We start from the raw sequence: 18,911 nt of genomic DNA, 5'->3' as shown, positions 1-18,911 counted from the left end.
TGGATCAGCCTTGAACATTCACTTCCTTCACTGGAAGGGGTAGATCTTATATTGATCATACACTATCTTCGTGCACAAATTCCTATACCCAGTAGAGCCCTAATAATTGTCCCTGGAGACTAAGAACTAAACTAAAGCATAGTTCAGTGTACCCAAGATGACTATGATGACCTCAAGTCTAAGGATACTTGTACAACTATTACTATGTGAACAACTGCTTACACGTGAGTGAACTCCATTAGTTGTTCAGCTGGGCGAGTCATGTTCAGTGAACTTATTCTATAATAAGCACCTACATACTAGCTATAGTGTCACCACACAAATGTCTACGAGAACAGACATCCTTCATAATGAAGCAAGCATAGTTTGTACCGATCTTTACGGATTATTAATTACCAGTTAGTAATCCTACGACCAGGAACTATTTAAGTTTATAGTTATCATCTTTTTAGGTCTCACTATTATGATCTCATCATAATCCATAAAAAGCTTTACTCTAAACTATGGTATATCTTATTTAAATACTTAAATAGATAAAGCCCGTAATAAAAACAAAACAAGTCTTTTATTAATATCAATGAAATCAAAACAGATTACATAAAAGTTATTCCTAAATCCTCATACATGATTGGACTTAGGACATATTCCTTTCAGATGATTCTTGGTGAGGCTTGGGTATGCTTAAAAATCCTAAATCTTTCCATGAAAATCAAGAAATCAAGAAATATTACTATTTGGCACTATTCATCATCACTTTCATGGATTTATTTAACCATCCAAACCTTAATGAAATGCTATGAAAAAATTATATTACCTTAGTTTGATATTTAGGATGCTTGGGAATTAATTGGAGCATTTATCCGTGGCTAGAAGTTGGAGTTTTAATTTTAATTCCTTGGTTTTTCTTGAAGGGCCGAATGGGAGTAATTGAGAGAGAGAAGAGAGAATTTGCTTGCTTGCTTGGGTTGCTTCTTGAATAAGTGATATATTATTTGTGTATATAATCTTTAGATATGCAAATCTTCATCATATCTTGCTAGCTTGGCTGAGTTTTAAAGCTAGTTTACTAGCCAAGTACTACAACTACTATTCATAGTTACCATTTGCTCTAGCTAGGTTACTATGCTCTTAGATTGGTTACTATTTTGTTTCCAATCCTTGGTTACATTATTACTAGTTAGTTTTCATGGCTTGCATGGGAAGTTGCATGGCTTGATACGTTTTATTTATTCACTTACGTATTCGTTTGGTCGCTTATTCGTTTTCGTAATAAATCTTCGTAAGCGATTCGCGGAGTAAATCCTTTCTTATAAGTCTTTTATGCTTTGAAACCTTGTACTTAAGTTTTGATTCGTAGAATTATAGATTCGTGATTGTAATGTGATTCTCGTATTTCTTGATGGTTCGTAAGATAAGGTCCTTTTACAAAGTTCATTTTTTTCGAAAACTAATGACTTTTACATACACTCATTTGGTACGTCTAATCACAATATCGGCTCAGAAACTAAATTTTTCCATGCATAACATAGTGTGGGCTTAAAACAAATTCCCCGATCGTCAGGGTTACTATTCATCGAATTTTTTACAAAGTCTCAAAATTTTGGGTTATTACAACTACCGGGGAATGCTACTAGCGAATGAAGATTGTTCAGTGATATGGATTATAAAGGCATAAAGGTGTCAATTTCCACTCAAGGTGATACTGCATTTGGTTTCTTTGCATCTGTTATACATCAAAGTTTCTTGATTTCTGGATATTCTTTTGAGTTATACATGAAACTTGCTTTTCTATATGTACATAATGACGAGTTCTTGACTAATTTATATTATTGTTTTAATATATCGCCATTAAAAAAATGCTATTAACTTTACTAGACATGATGAAATTGTTGAAAGTTATGACAGTAATGAAGAGAATGAGAGCGAAGTGAAAGGTGGGGTTGTAAATCAAAAGGATGACTTTCATCAAAATATCCTGAATATGAAACTAACACTTGTGCTTGTCAAGGATGAATTTCTTTTTGGTTATAGTTTTACAAAAATTGAGAATTTAAAGTCGAGTGTTGATAAAAAAGAAGAGACATTTGGTTGTGACTTAGTAAAAGCAGATGCGACTTTTTTATGGAACTTGGGAAGAGAATGAGAGGTTGTCTCTCACCAAGTATGAAAGTCTCCCCTTTATGTTGCATTGGTTCGATGATGTTGACGAAATGGATATTTACTGGTCTTGGGATGATGCAGTATTGGTATTTGATCCATGTGATAATATAATTTTTTTTAATCCACATCCTGAAAACATTCTGGTTTGTAAAGGTTCCGGGATTCCCCTTCTTGACGAATGAGAAGTGATAACAATGCCTGGAGAGGTTGTTTTCAGATATGCAAGTGTAGCTTTTTCTCTAGTTAATAATAGTCCTATGAAAGGATTAGAGAGCTGTAAGATAATTTGCATTGATACAATGATTGAAATGGAAGAAATGGAAATGCCAAAGTTGACGCAAGTTATGTATGATTCAAAACTAGCTTTTGGTGTAAAGATGTTTCTTACTAATTTTTGGGGGATCATTAAATAAGCATGCTTGGTACTGGTGCCTTTTTCTTTTAGTATTTGATCCAGAAAAGTTTTGTTGCTATCAACGTATTCTTTAGAATTGAACTATCCTTGAGGACAAGGATATTTTATGGGAAAGGAATTTTAACTGGCCGGAGTTATGTGGGCCAAGTGGGCTGGCATTTCGGTCAATCAGGCCATCCACTAATTTAAGATTATAATCCCAAGTCAAGTGAAACCCAAAGGAGTCTAGTTATGTGTATGAATCTCGTCTTATTGAGCACTTATCGAAAAATAACTGTTTTTATCATTTATTTAATTTCCTCTATTTTGTATCTTCAATTCAACATTTCAATTCTAATCAATTTCGTTAATGCCTCGTACCTCCATTCTGTCGATTTTAATTCCTTGTTGAGTTTACATTTGTTAGAATATACATTTATATTTATTATTATATTATATATGAGGGCATTTTTGGTATTTTTCTTATATTAATTTTCTATATAAGTTTAGACATGTATTATAAATTCTAAGTTGATTATAATAAATTTTTATGTTCGTATTATATCTATAAACATATCATGGTATCAAGAGCTAGGTTTCGAGTGATTTGAGTATCAAATTTAGGGATGATCATGGAAGTTTAGTAGAATCATTAAATAGATAGATTTGCGTTACAACAACAAAAGTTTCTTGAAAATTCGCAGGAAATTTTCTTCCCCGATCAGCCAACTTGTTTTTACGATTCCCGGAGTTTCAACTGTTGGATCATCCTGAAGTTTTAACCACGCCTTTTTTTGCATCAGTATCTAAATTTTGAATAGCTGAGATTGTATTTGGATCTCCAGAAATCAATTTTTTATGGTTCCAACAGGTTATTGTTTACCTTTAGTTCAATTTTTAATCGTTGTTGATCTTGTAATTTGGGTTATTTGATTGATTGAATTTTGTAGTATTCGATTATGGGGATGTTATAATTGTAGTAATTGGTTTATAGATTTGATATTAGTTTTTGATTTATAATTGAAATTGGTTTTCGATCTACTTTCAGATTTGATTTTGGATTGGAATTGGTTATTTTGAGTTTGGATTTGATTTCGAGTTTGGTTTCTTGATTGAATTTGGATGCAGTTTAAATTTGATGTTGAATTTGGATTCGACTTTGTTTCCGATTTGGTTTGATTTTAGTTTTAGCAATATCTCGACATGTATGTCTCATCATCAACAAGTCTTTTGTCAAATAGTACTTCAAGTTTATTTTCTTCTCGATGGATTCTGGATTCAGGTGCATCTAATCACATGTCTCCTTATTGGTCGTTTTTCCTTTCATTTTTTGATGATTCATCTTTATCCATCATGATTGCTGATGGCACTCCTGTGCCGTTACGAGGTGTTGGTTCTGTAGTTACCCCAACAGTGTCTCTCTTTGATGTTTATTATATTCTGGATCTCAAGTTAAATCTTGTTTCCGTTATTCAATTATGTGAATTTGATTACTTGGTTTCTTTTTCTTCTACTACTTGTTGTGTTATGGATCCGAGATTTCAAAAGGTAATTGGGAAAGGTCGTGGGCAGGGAGGACATTATGTTTTGGATGAACTCAATGTATTTTTCGTGGGAACTCCTAGTGTTGATTTATCATCTTTTTGTTTGAGTGATTTGTCTTCTGGCTTCTACGTATGGCATGCTCGTTTGGATCATGTTTCTCAATCTTGTTTACAATTTTTACTTTTAACTGGAGTCTTGGGATAACTGAAAGCTCATGATATTTCTGACTGTAGCGGTTGTATATTAGCAAAATTTGTTACTTTACCATTTTATAGAGTGTTACGTATTCTCTTGCTCCGTTTGATATTATGCATTCTGATATCCGGGACCTGCTCATATGCCCACAAAAGGAGGATCTACATATTATGTTTCATTTTTTGATAAATTCACTGGTTATACGTAAATTTATCTTATGAAGCGTAGGTCTGATTTTTGGATATTTTTAAAGATTTTAGAGCTCATAGAAAAACTCAACATAAAGCTGTCATTAAATGTTTTTGTTGTGATTTGGGAGGTGAATACAGCTCTAACGCTTTTTGTCGCTTGCTTGCTTCTGATGGGACTATACGTCAAACCTCATGTACTAACACTCCTCAACAGAACGATGTTGCTGAAAGAAAACATCGTCATCTTGTTGAAACAAATCGCTAATTTTTGTTTTCGGCTGATGTTCCAAGTCTATTTTGGGGTGAAGCACTTCTTACTGCTATTTATGTGATTACCTGAATTCCAACTACTCAAAATTCTGGTTTTTCACCTTTTGAGAAATTGTATGGTGAAGTGCCTGATTATGATTCGTTGCATGTCTTTGGTTATACCTGCTTTGTTCTTAAACCTCAGGTTGAGCGTAGTAAATTTTCTGATAAGTCTGCTTTATGTATGTTTTGGGGCTACGATGTTACCCAGAAAGGATATTGTTGTTTTGACTCGGTCCGTGGAAAATTATATATTTTTCAGCATGTTTACTTTTTGGAGCATATTCTATTTTTCTCTGTTCATGCTAGTTCGCATTATATGACACAAGAAGAGCTTATTCGTATAGATCCTTTTGATACAAACATTGAGAATCCTTCAACCATAAATTCTAATACTTCAGTTCCAGAGGCATCTACATCTCAAACTCCCACATTTCCACCGACTTCTACATCTACATCTCAAACTCCGGCGTCTCCACCTGCTTCCACAACCAGTCAATCATCACTAGAGATTTTAGATTCTTCTCCCACTCAATCGTCTATCAAAAGTTCGACTCATCCGTCAGTTTGCCAGTCTACTCGCATACGTAAGTCCACCCAACTTCCTGATTTTGATTATTCATCTTATTCCCCATATTTTGCTTCATTCGTCACTTCTATTCTGAGCCTGCATCATATAGAGAGGTTGTTAATGATCCTCTATGGCAGAATGCTATGGCCGAGGAAATTATTGCTTTACATCAAACTCATATATGGGATTTAGTCCCATTGCCTCCAGGAAAACATGCAATTGGTTGTCGTTGGGTATATTAAATTAAGACAAAATATGACGGATACGTTGAGCATTAGAAGGCTCGACTTGTTGCTAAAGGTTATTGTCAAGAGTATGGCTTGGACTATGAAGAGACTTTTGAGCCTGCTGCAAAGATGATGACTGTTCGTACTTTGATTGCAGTGGCTTCTGTTCGAAAGTGGAAAATATTTCAGATGGATGTTAAGAATGCATTCTTGTATGGTGATCTTCACGAGGAAGTTTACATGACACCTCCTCCCGGTCTTCCGCATCAACCAGATATGTCTGCAAACTTTGTAAATCTAGTTATGGTCTTCGTCAATCATCTCATTGTTGGTTTGAGAAGTTTTCCACTGTACTTTATTCACTTGGTTTTCATCCTAGTAATCATGATTCTGCTCTTTGTATACGATCTACGAGTCTTGGTCGTATCTTATTGTTTTTATATGTTGATGATATGATTATTACTGGTGATGATTGTGATGGTATTGAGTCATTGAAATGTGAGTTGGCTCGTTGTTTTACTATGAAAGATTTGGGTTTGCTCCGTTACTTTTTGAGAATTGAAGTTGCTAACTCACCAAAGGGGTATCTTTTGTGTCAATCTAAGTACATTGATGATTTGCTTGACCGTGCACGTCTTACTGATAACAAGACTGTGGAAACTCCTTTAGAGATGAATGGTAGATATTCTCCATCTAATGATCTTCCCTTAGTAGATCCTTTTTTATATCGCTCGATTGTTGGTACTTTTGGTTGGGTATTAGAATATATATTTATTTTTATTTTTATATTATATATATTAGGGTATTTTGGTTATTTAGCTTATAATAATTTTCTATATAAATTTAGACATGTATTATAAATTCTAAATTAATTATAATAAAATTTTACGTTCATATTAAATCTCTAAAGCTATCGAGTATGTTGCCTTTATCTTATGACATATAAAACATGAATTTCCGTGATTATTCTCGAATACTTGATGATTCTTATGTTTAAAGTTCTTTCACTGATTTTAAAGAGTTAACCAGCTCCGTGTTGGTTATATGCGGTTTGTGAATTTAAGTTTGTGTTTTCTAATAAGTTGACATTCTAACAAAAAATATAAAGTGTTTGAATAAAGAGTAATAACTAATATAAATTACAGGATTTTTTCAAACTCGGGTGCTCGGCTATTATGTTGTTCCTAATACCGCTAATAAAAAAAATATACCGTAGTGTAGCGTTGTGAGAGCCTAAGAGTCAGAGATAAGGTATTGGACTTGAGAAGCTGAGAAGCAAATGTGCAGCTAATAGAGCGGGAGGTATTTGCTAATAGAGTGATGTAATAGATACGCGGCTAATAGCATAAAGTAGGTAATGTAAGTAATTGACTAATTGGGCTTGAATATTAAGGCTTGAATTCATAATAAAAGAAGTATTAATTTATTAATTTTATAATATTTAATACTAAAAAGTTTTAAAAAAATAAATGTGTTAAATTTTAAGTTTTTATTCTATAAAATATATTTTACGATTATAATTTTGCGATTTTTAAAATTTTAAAGCCCCATCAAAATTGTAAATAAGTGATTATCTAAAATTTTCATCCGCAATCCATCCGTATTTTGTGATTATCCGCAAAACGTGATTCGATTACGAGCGGTACGGGTAGATAATGCAGTTAAGTGGTGTATTTGTACACCCCTTGTATATGCATGTAATTTAGTTCCAATTGCAAGCCTCGTAAGGTCTCATATGCATGAGCTAAACAAAATGACAAGCAGAAGTTTAGATGAATTTTACACTTTATATATTTTATACATATTGTTTAATATAAAAATTGAATTGGTTGAGGTGAAATATAAAATTGAAACCGAACCACTAAGAATAATTTGGTTTTTTAATTTTTGATTTATGTTTTGGTTCGATTTTTTGTCATTTATAATTACTGGATCTTAGCTACTGTGGTTCGGTTTTGAATTTAATTTGGTGTATTTAAATGTAATACTTCTTAAGATTACATGTAATCTTGATTAAGTATTTCAAAATTTCACCCAATTCTGAAATGTATTTTTTTATTTAAAAATTTATACTCACGTGCACACATGTTTCTTGAAATGTCATTAAAGTTTACTAGTATATATTTTAAATGGGATTGTCTTGTCAAAATGTTTTTTTTCAATTTTTAAAACGCATTCTAATGGGAATATGTTCATCCCTTACGGTAAAAATTGAAAAAATATATTATTCAAATTTTAGCGAAGAGGTTTTAACAAGTTAAATTAAATTGTGTCGTGTTCTATCCCAAACATAATATTTCTGGTATATACTCAATAATAATTCTCTTATTTTTAAAATTTTGTTTACTTTTGTAAGCAATTTTGTGATTTTAAATTTCATGTTTATGACGTCATTCCGGTAATCAAATGTTAAATCGGTGATAAACTTTGAGTAAATGACTTTTTAACACATGTAACAATTTACTATATTAAAACATCACTATTAATATATTTAAATATAATATAGTTTAATCTTTTCAAAAATATCTGAAAAAATATTATTTAATAACATTGTTCTATTAGCTCTTTCAACAACTATTGTCACTTCTTTTTAGCAAATAATGTCCTTACATTTCAACATCTGACTAATGTTAAGATTAGAAATAATATGATGATTCCCAATCAATAGAGAACTTTTTATATAATGAACCATAAAGAACCCCAATCTCAGCCATCCAATTTTTTAATGGCCCGGATTAAGTGGCAGTTTTGTAATTAAATGAGACTTCCAGCCTAATTTCAAAAAAGTAAAAACTAACCAACCCGCTACTTTTAATAACGGTCCGTACAGACACATTAAACACACTACACACACAGACACACAAAAAAGTTGATATCTAGAGTAAGGAAGGAGATGAATAATAGATGAAAACGCATGAATTAGAAAGAAATTATTCAAATCGAGCCTCATAATCGACGATTTCATCTAAAGGAGCTCCGTAAGTAGATCTATTTTATCTTTAATTCAAATATTATCAGGAATTTGAGAATATATAGATCAATTTCAGATGTATAATTCATTTTTCAGGTAGATTTGAAGGATAAATTCAACTTCAATGAAGTTTAATCGTATAGGTAAGGTTTTTTTTTTATATTCTACAACATATTTAAAGTTTGTAAAGTAGAATATAAGTTTTTGTAATTGTTGACTTGAGTTCAAACTTTTAGATAGATTATACAGAAGAAATATTTATAAAACTGACTTAGATTAAAATGCATGTCGATTTCTGTTATAGGTTTTTTGATTTTTATTCCACGGTAGAAGCAAAATCAGTGTGGTTAAATCACTTGTTTGTAGACTAGATTCTGTATGTTAGTTTCAAATTCTACTGAAGATATTGATTCCACGGTAGAAGCAAAATCAGTGTGGTCAAATCACTTGTTTGCAGAGTAGATTCTGTATATTAGTTTTAGATTCTACTGAAGATATTGATTTCACGGTAGAAGCAAAGTCTTGGTGTTTAAAATATTTATTTGTAGAGTAGATTATGTTTGTTTATTTTAGATTCTACTGAATAACTCGATTCTACAGTGGTATAGATCTATTTTATTTCTATTTTTCAACAGAAAAATGTATTTCATAAAGTTCTGTATGAGTTATTTGTAAATATAGATTTTATAAAGAAAAAAAACTACTAATAGATATATTCAATGATTTAGCGTTATTTTTAAAACACGATATATGTTTAGTCTTATCATTCTGCATTAGAATTAGAGAAATATATTTTGTGTTTTTAGATTTTGAATCAGTATTAATGATTCTGCATAAAAAATGAAGTTAGTAAAATGGATGTAATACAAGATTTGGAATTCTTATTCGCCATAGTTGAGTAAGCCCTGGACTAGACGTTATTAGATCTAATTCTTAAAAGTGTATTTCTTCATTTATATATTTATTAGACCTGTTCTTACATATCATGTATAATTTATTTGTAAATATATTTTCTATAACGGATAATGTAGTGATTTAGTAGTTGCGGATACTAAGTTTAATAATAGGGAATCATGTATTCCTAAAATTCTATGGTAAAAAATTGAAATTCTGATTAAAATATACAATAGAAGCATTATTTTCTAAACAAGATATATATTTAATCCTATGGTTCTGTATTAGAAGTATAAAAGTATATTTATGTGTTTTTAGATTATGATTAAGTAATTAAATAAAGAAGAATTATTATTAAATAAAGATATAAATGAATGGAATGTAATGTTTTATAATTTTAATGTTGAAACTGGTGATTTGTACTTTGATTATTGTGGTGATTAGTGCACTGTAAATCGTAAAGTTTGAGGCTAGAAGGGTTGTAGCGGAACCTAGTGGTGTAGCTTTGACATAACTGTACATTTTACAATAACATCAAACCTATGCTTTAGTTTATGTTTATTCTCTTGAGAATGTGTATTAATTCTACATTTTTTTATGTTATATTTATACTTTGTAGATTTGATTACATTTGTTTTTAAGGGGGCTTTTACTTGGCTGCCTCTGTAACTAATTTTTGTGATTTTTTTCGATGATTAGTCATCATGACAAATATAATGCACTGATTATGGCAGACAAGCTGCCTCTGTATCTGATCTGTTCTTTTATTTGATAGAGCTAATAGAGCTCTATCAAATATAGATGAACTAATTTCTGATAGAGCTGCAATGATGATAAAAAAAGGAATAATAGTTCACAAATAGCACATAGATAGCACAATAAATTAATTTCACGTAATTTTAATGTGGAGACTCTTTTGTGTAGTCAATGTGTGTAATTCTATATAATTCCCATCCTTTATTTTTCAGAAGAACAACTCTAAACTTCTTAAAATGTTCTTCTTCAGTGTAAATTAAGCAGATATTGAGTTCTATTGTTAAAATTTCAGGTACTCATTCAAGTAGCAGAAAAAAATGTAACAGAAATGAAGACAAAAGATAAAAATTATGGATCAAGCAAATCAACAGTGAAATGGAAAATGAGAAACAAAGTAGGATATCTAAGCACAAACACTTTTGATCAATACATTTGGTAATTATTTTAAAATTTTAAACTATTAATGCTACTCAACTTAGCAGAGCCCTACATTAATTCACTTGTGTTGCATTTATATATACATCAGGATTTTTATTGTTCGTCGTAAATTGGTGATAATAATATAATATATTTGGCATTTATAGGGGTATGTGGCAAACACTACCGATTGACAAAAGAGGAGAATGTATTCTTTTGGACCCTCTATGGTTCAGAAAATATATGTTGAAATATGGTGATTCAAGGAAAAATGCATTGAGCTACATATCAAAGGAGAAAGTATTTGGAAGAAGATACCTTTTTGTTCCGATGTGTGAAGGGTATGTAAAATATTTTTTATAAAATAATATTATAAGAACTGCAACTTTAATGATTTTTTTATACATTTTTCATTATAGGGGCCACTGGAATTTGCTCATATTATGTAATTTTGGAGAGAGACCGGAATCCAAAAGAAGTCCATGTTTGTTGTTGTTGGATTCACCAAAGTCAACCATTTCAAATAGACTAAAAGCACAACTTTGAAATTATGACCCGTATTCTGTTGTTTGACTTCATCCAATCGTAAATGTAATGTTTTATCATATCAGACAATAAAAGTAATTTAACAAAGTCTAATTTAATATGTAGGTTTGTCCAAGACATTTTCAATTAGGAGGAAAGAGAAGGAACACATGAAATTCTAAAGTATCCATTTCATATTCCCAAAGTCCCACAACAGAAGGATGGTTCTAAATGTGTTTACTATGTTTTGTACTATAAATACAAATTTCTAATCTCATGTCCAAAGCATTACATTTTCAAAGAACATTATCCAGTATTTGTAAGTACAATACACTATATATATTTTTTTACTTAGTTTGATTACTTGCACTTATTTGACTGTTTTGTTCCTATTTGAATATTAATAAATGAATGAGAACTGGTTCACAAGTGATGATGTAGATGAGTTTTCTTCAAAACTACCATCAAAGTATGAGAGTATGGTCAATGAATCCAACAACATAAATGAAGTAGATGATGATAATGAATTAATCAGTGTTACAGACTTTTCAAGAAAAAAAAGAGACTGGTGACAAGAGTGCATTAGGAGTTCAACCTCATTCTCCTATTTGCAATATTGAGGCCGTCGATGCACTCCAGGCGTTATGTATATATACTTTTGAAAGTTCTCAAGAAAAGACCACACCAATCGCAGAACCATGTAAGCATCAATTATTTTTTCAAGATATAAACTAGTAAAAGTTGTGAAAAGTATGCATCACATTGTTCACAGCTAGCTACCTATCTAGTTGAACACTTATAAATTTTCAGAAAAATATAACCTAACTACTAATGCATATAGGTACTTTGCATGATTGTATCTTGCATGGGCTATCTCAGTCTCCAATACCAACAAGTATTGATTAGATTAAACTTATTGAGGACTCAGTGAAAGAGATTAACAAGTCTTCTTTTCAGCATAAGGTAAAAAAAACAGAGTAAAACAATGGAAACGTTGAGAACTTTTTGATGAGGTTAATCTCAAAATAATTTTTATTAATCTCACAATCTTTTTAATCTCAGTCTCTAATACCAACAAATGTTGATTGGATTAAATTCAATGAAGACTCAGTGAAAGAGATTAACAAGTCTGCTTTTGAGCATAAGATAAAGAAAATAGGAATCAAAACAAGGGCACATCGAGAACTTTCTGATGAGGTTAATGTCATAATCCTTTTTATTAATATCTTTTCTAACATAATTTTTTTTTGTATTAATATGTAACTAATCCAATGTTTATTGTAGGATAATGACAATGATGAACCACAGTTGGAAACACATGAAGGAGCAAGATCATTAAATCCAAAAAATGGAAAAGAAGTTATTGGAGCTGAAGATATAAATAATGATGTGGAAGAAAATAAAGATGCCCCAAGTGATACAGAAACTGATCATGCATATACTGACAAAGATGATAAAGAAAATGAAGAAAAAGAAGAGTCATTTAAGTTTGATAATCAATTGGACAACAAGGTAAATAGTATTTCTAGTTACATACATTTGTCGATTTATCTGATCAAATTTTATGAGATTCACATACAATTATTAATTTTTAACAGGACCGAACAAAGAAAAAAAAGAAAAATAGCAGGTAAACTTCAGTTGGTACAATGGAAAAAAAAAGATCACCAAGGCTGACGGCAACAAGCCCAAAATCAGATAAAGAAGGAAGAAAATATCAAGTAAAATATATCTCTATATTAATATATTTTTCCTTGGTTATTTAACTCATTTACGGAGTAGAAGATAAAAAAACATGTAGGAGAATAAATTGATAGTTTTTATTCGTATTAAAGTTATGATAAAATATAGTATAGTATGGCGTGGTCCTTATAGTAGGAGAATAAAACCCCAGTAATATCGGTAAGCATAGTGGAATGTGCACCGTCCACGTATAAAACGCTATTAAAAAAAGAAAGAAAAGTTGTACTTTGATTAAAAAAATTAAAGAAATTAAAATAATATGTGGATGGAAAAGTTGAAATTCAATTAGGACGTGATGATGGGAGGGGCAACAGGAAAGGGATAGTCATTTTACTTCTTTCGGTGAACCTCTCGTTGCTGTTGTACTAATTGTTTATTGCACCTTTTTCTTTTGCCATTTTACTGTTTTAACCCAACTTACCTTTTGGCAATTCCAAAGTCATCACCCCCAAATAATATAATATAAGTCTCTTAAAATATATTGATTGCTTAATCTTGATGCTAGATAGTTACTAGATGTTTAATTGTTTCTAAACATATATAACTTAATCTTGTGGGTTTCAGGCTGAAAAGAAAGAAAGAACAATCTAGCATTATTGACAAGTCTGATGATGATTTTGAAGCTACAGATGTTGTAACATTCGCAAAAGAAACAAGAAGTGGAACAAAGAAAGATAAAAATGGAAAAAATGAAGGGAAAAAAAGAAGGGAAAAAGAGAAAAGCTCAAATGCAGGTAATAAATTAAAATAATTCTATATTAAAATCCTTCAAAAATTGTATCTATATTTTGTGTTTTTTTACGGAATCAATATTTATATTATTCTTATATTTCCATCCTGAAAAAAGAAATGTGAAGAAACACAAGTGTGTTGAAAGGGAGAAAGACTCAGAAAGTGTAGTAGAGGAAAAACCACAGACATTATTAATTAGAGCTTATCCATCAACCTTTTTCAAAAGTTGTAAGTGGACTATCCAAAGCTCAAAAAGAATGGGTAACGAATGCAGGGTTTGGTCCCCTACTTTCTTTTGAGATGAGAGTTGTTCCGCGTGAAATTGGAATTAATGTGTTGTGGTGGTTTGACCGCATTAATATGTCAATGGTGTTCCCCAATAACGTAATCATTAAAGTTGATGATGAAGATGTTAATCTGATTTTGGGTCTTCCAAAGGGTACAGAAGAAGTTCAATTTGAAAAAAATAAAGAAATATATACTAAATGGAGGTCTCAATTTCATAAAAAGAGAATCACTGAATTGATGGTTTCAAATGCCATTGCAATGTCCACGGATGCAGATTTAGTTTTCAAACAGAACTTTATGATACTAATGATAAATCTTTTCATAAAAACAGATAAGAGTGCTAATGTGAGTCAATATGCACTGGGATTTAAAGGTGATTACGAGAAGGCAAAAAATTTCAATTGGTGCAAGCTAGTTTTATAAAATATTAAGGAGGCACATGAGTTATGGTGGAAGAATCCTCACACACAGTACTATATTGGGTCGTTGGTGTTTCTTCTCGTAATTAATGCACTCATATTTTATTAATGTTCAGTTATATTTTTTTTGCATAGTATATATGATCTTGTTTATATTTTGTTTTTTTTATATTCCAGTTCCTGTACCTTGATCGAACAAGACATTTTCGAATCATTGCTGATAGAACAGTACCAACTTTCATTGGTTGGAAGACTTCTCTGATAGCTAATCGAAGTAAAGCTATAATGTATAATGATGGTTTTGGTAAGGGAGAATTGGTAAGTTTATTTTGTAGTACAAACATATTGCACATACATATTTAAATGTTCTATTTTTTTTAATAATGCAATTGCTACCAAATTTATAATAATTTTAATAAATATTGTTCTATCAGTTCTATATACTTTTTAATCATCTGGTACAATAGATAATAATCTTAGATAATAATCTTACACTCTGCAAATGGTCCTGAATTATTTTGCAGCTTCAAAAGTTTAAGAAACAAGAAGAAGTTCTGGAAAAAGTACAAGATAATAAGAATGCTGACCAACAAAAAGAGGCAGTTGAGAATGATGAAGGAATGGTGAGCAAGGTAAAAATTATTAAGTACAAATCTTTAGTTTTGTTGTTTTTAACCAGTACAAAACTGCCTAACTTAACTTTATTTTGCAGCATCAAAAATTGGATAAAGAAAATAAAGATAATGAACAAACCAGTCAACTATCAACTGATAAACAACACAATGATCCATATGCGAGCCAAAATGTTCATTACAATGAAAAACAAGAAAAGCAAATTCAGAATGATGAAGGATTGTTCAGCAAGGTAAACTTTATTCAACTGAAAAATTAATTCATACATAGTTTATCAAGTCTTGTATATAATTTAATAATTTCTTCTAATATACAGAAAACAAATGTTTTCCAATGTTATATTTTTCACATTTATTAAAATGTCATAACTTCATCAATTTAATTATTTGAAATCAATATATTATGTACAGGTATTTGATTTAAAAGACAATTGGATAACACTAGAACAAACGATTAAAGGAGTTCAATCGTGTACATTATCTTTCGAAGAAGACAAGATGAACAGCGATATCATGTCAATTGCAAGGAATGTTCAAAAAGAACATAATTGTAATGATTTCTGTACCAAGGAGGTAAAAAATTGTTATTTCTACTTCAAAAATTGTTAGTATAATTCTTACTTATACAAGTTGGAATAAAAGATTCTTTGCAAAAAATAGGAAATGCTATCACAGCTGGAGATTGATTTTATGGAATTTGAAGTAGCAAATAAAAAATTTAAGAACAACTTGGTAATTGCAAATGAAAACAATTTGAAGCCTCTGGTTCACAAACTCTTGATCCAAGGTATTACATTTGATTTTATTGAATTTTACACCAAGTTTGACATGACTGATAGTAATGGATAACTTATTAAAAGAATAAGAATATAAATTATTTGTTTTGCTTAATCAAAATTATAAATTAATGTTCTAGTATGCTTTATTAAAAAAAATTTGTTTCAATAAAACAAGATTGCAAAAGAATGGCCAAAATTATCAGAGAGTAACTGGAAGACAATTAAGATTTTGTCACTTCCTCGTTTTGATAGAGCTTTTAATAAATTACATGACATCAATGATTTCCTAGGAGAATTAACAATTGGTGGTATATTGTGAATTTTGATAGATCTGCTAGTGATAATTCAAAAATTTTTGAATTGGAAGACCTGTTTGACCATGAAAGAGCTAGGAGGGAGCTGAAAGTAGGCGAATTCCAGAAATCTCCTTTCCTAGATCGAGTGATTGATATTGATAGAATAAGATTGATAAAAACTGAGGAGGAGGTCTGGAATTGGATTAATGAAGATAGTGGGAACCCAATGTATGTCAAATTAAAAATTTTAGTCTAATTTTAATTATACGGTACTTTGCACATTAATGTTAATGCATTTAATTTCAAATATTGATGCAGGAAATCAATCTTTTTCTGGGAGGATATAACTTGCATGAAATATCAGATCAAAACTTTGAAGATCAATAATACAATATCCAGTGGTGTAATTGATGCATATACATCAATTTTAAATGAAGATGAGAAATACAGATCTGCTGAATCCCCATATAGGTTCTTTTGCAGCACATACATCATGGTAAAAAGTCTTCTAAGTACTTCTTTAAAATATTGATTACATGTTTATTAGTTTAATTAGTATCAATAACATTAATTTGTTTAAGATCACTCTCCTTCCTCCAGACGGATCTTACATTAAGCAAGATATGGATCTATACCCATTTTTCATTTTTTTTAGTATTTGTGTGTCAGCTAATTTATGACAAACCTTAGAGTTTATATTTAGATTTTTTATAGTCAGTAGGTATAAGGAACTAATTTATATGCGACCAAGTTTTCTTGGCACTAATCCAAAAGAAGATAACTGTATTTTACATTTTAAGTTTGTGCTTAATCTTGTTATGTCTATTTGTATGGTTTTTCACTTTATCATTAGTTAATATCTAAAAGTAAATATGTATTACACAACATATAGCTAATATGATTTTGTTTTCCTCATAAAGCACAATAGAATCAATTGCATCAAATTTAGCAAAAAAACTCTCATATTTTGGTGAATCACTCATGGTCGCAGTTGTACTCACTAATTAACTGCGACACCTTTCAATGTGAATGTATTAAAATTTTTGCAGATGTTGACACTCAATAACAAGAACCAGATACAAAATGAATGTAATAAAGATGAGAATTGAATAAAGTTTGACAGATTCCGTACTAGATTGGATATGATGCTTGCAATGCATGGAGTGAAAATTACTGAGATTGATATGGTAAAACATTTCTAACTAACTCATATTTTATTTTATTTTATTTATGTGAAGCTTAATTATATGCTATAACTACATCTTATCTTAATGACAATTTGTGCAGATTTTCTTTACAGTTCAAGATGCAACTAATTACTATCTAATGTGCTTTAACCTCAAAAATCCATCAATAGAACTGATTGACAATATAATAAATGATAATGGAAGTACAACTGGTTATGATGGATATCCAGAAAGCTTAGTATGATTCCTAATCCATTACTTAAATTTTTCTTTCAAAATCTACACGAATATATTTAATTCAAATGAGTGTTATATTTTTCAGAAAGTTCTGTTTGTGAACTACATGAAGAACATCATTCCATTAAGAAGCTCAGTACTAAAAAATCTTCCAATTGTATGCTTACAAATGAAATGGTGCAGTGGCGATAACAATGTGGCCTCTAGAATTTTTGCAATTCATCACATGGAGACATACAAAGGAAATGGAGTAAGGAGATGGGAATGCAAATTTGGAACTAAAAAGGTATATTTTTTGAAAACAAATAATAAAGAGATAAGGATATTTAATTGAAATTCAGGAAAAATTAAATATTTGATTGCTTGCTAAAGAAAATATAAAATATTGGCGTGACTATAAATTACTTATTTCTGTGATCACATAGCATGTTTGTAATTGTCAATAAATCAGAAAGGGAATATCACAACAATAAAAATATAGTATCTAAAAGATTAGTTAAATTATCCTTCTATAAACTAAGTAGTTTCATATATTTACCTAAGAATAATTAATTCCTTGATCAACAAAGTCATAACATTATTGACCTAACGCAAGCATGACATATAATTTGATGATTGCGTAATTGCGTTGACTTTGATTATCAATTAAGGAATCAAATGGATACAATTTGAAGATGCTCTCTATATTCATTAGTTTCTCTACTACATTTGACATTTCTCCTAAATATGACAATATCATTTTCCTGATTGCTTTGTATCTTAATTGAAATATATTCATTTATTTAATTATTAATTACACATAACTAATTTTTTCGATATTCTTATCAATCCTATCAACTGGAAAGGCAAGTCTTAAAGGCCCGTCAAATCTATGCAGCAAAGATTATTTGTTCTCTGAAAAATACATGGCGAAACAAGATGTTCAAAGAAATTTAGACAATGACTAGATTCAAAAAGTAATGTGCTGCAATGACTTGAATAAGAATGTTGTAACTTGCTATTGATAAGAGTATTCTAGTCGATGTACAAGAGTATTAGTTTGGATAATATTTTAGTCTTGATGAACTTAGAACCTAATGCTTTATATAAGATTTGAAAATTTCTATGTCTACAAATGAATGCTAATGTGCTCCAAAATGTATGAGTTTGGCTAATACTTTAACAGTCATTATATGTAGCAGTTCTCTATAAATTTGTTCCATATAATTTTTTATGATCCATATGAAGTATATGAAACAGGAAAATAAGATTTTTTAGTTTAATTCTACTAGACAAGAAAAAAACTAAGGTTCAATACATTAAGATAGTATAACAGAAACAAATTTCATAACATCAAAATTTAGGGAATAATTTTTAACAGATTCAACGTTTCAATATTTGATTCCAGTCCATAACCAATATATCAAAGGGAAGAGAGAGATTTAAACATGTTTCTGTGACAAA

This window comes from Apium graveolens, chromosome 6 (genome assembly GCF_009905375.1).
Source record: "Apium graveolens cultivar Ventura chromosome 6, ASM990537v1, whole genome shotgun sequence".
NCBI lineage: Eukaryota > Viridiplantae > Streptophyta > Magnoliopsida > Apiales > Apiaceae > Apium > Apium graveolens.
Note: the sequence above shows the minus strand (reverse complement) of the source record.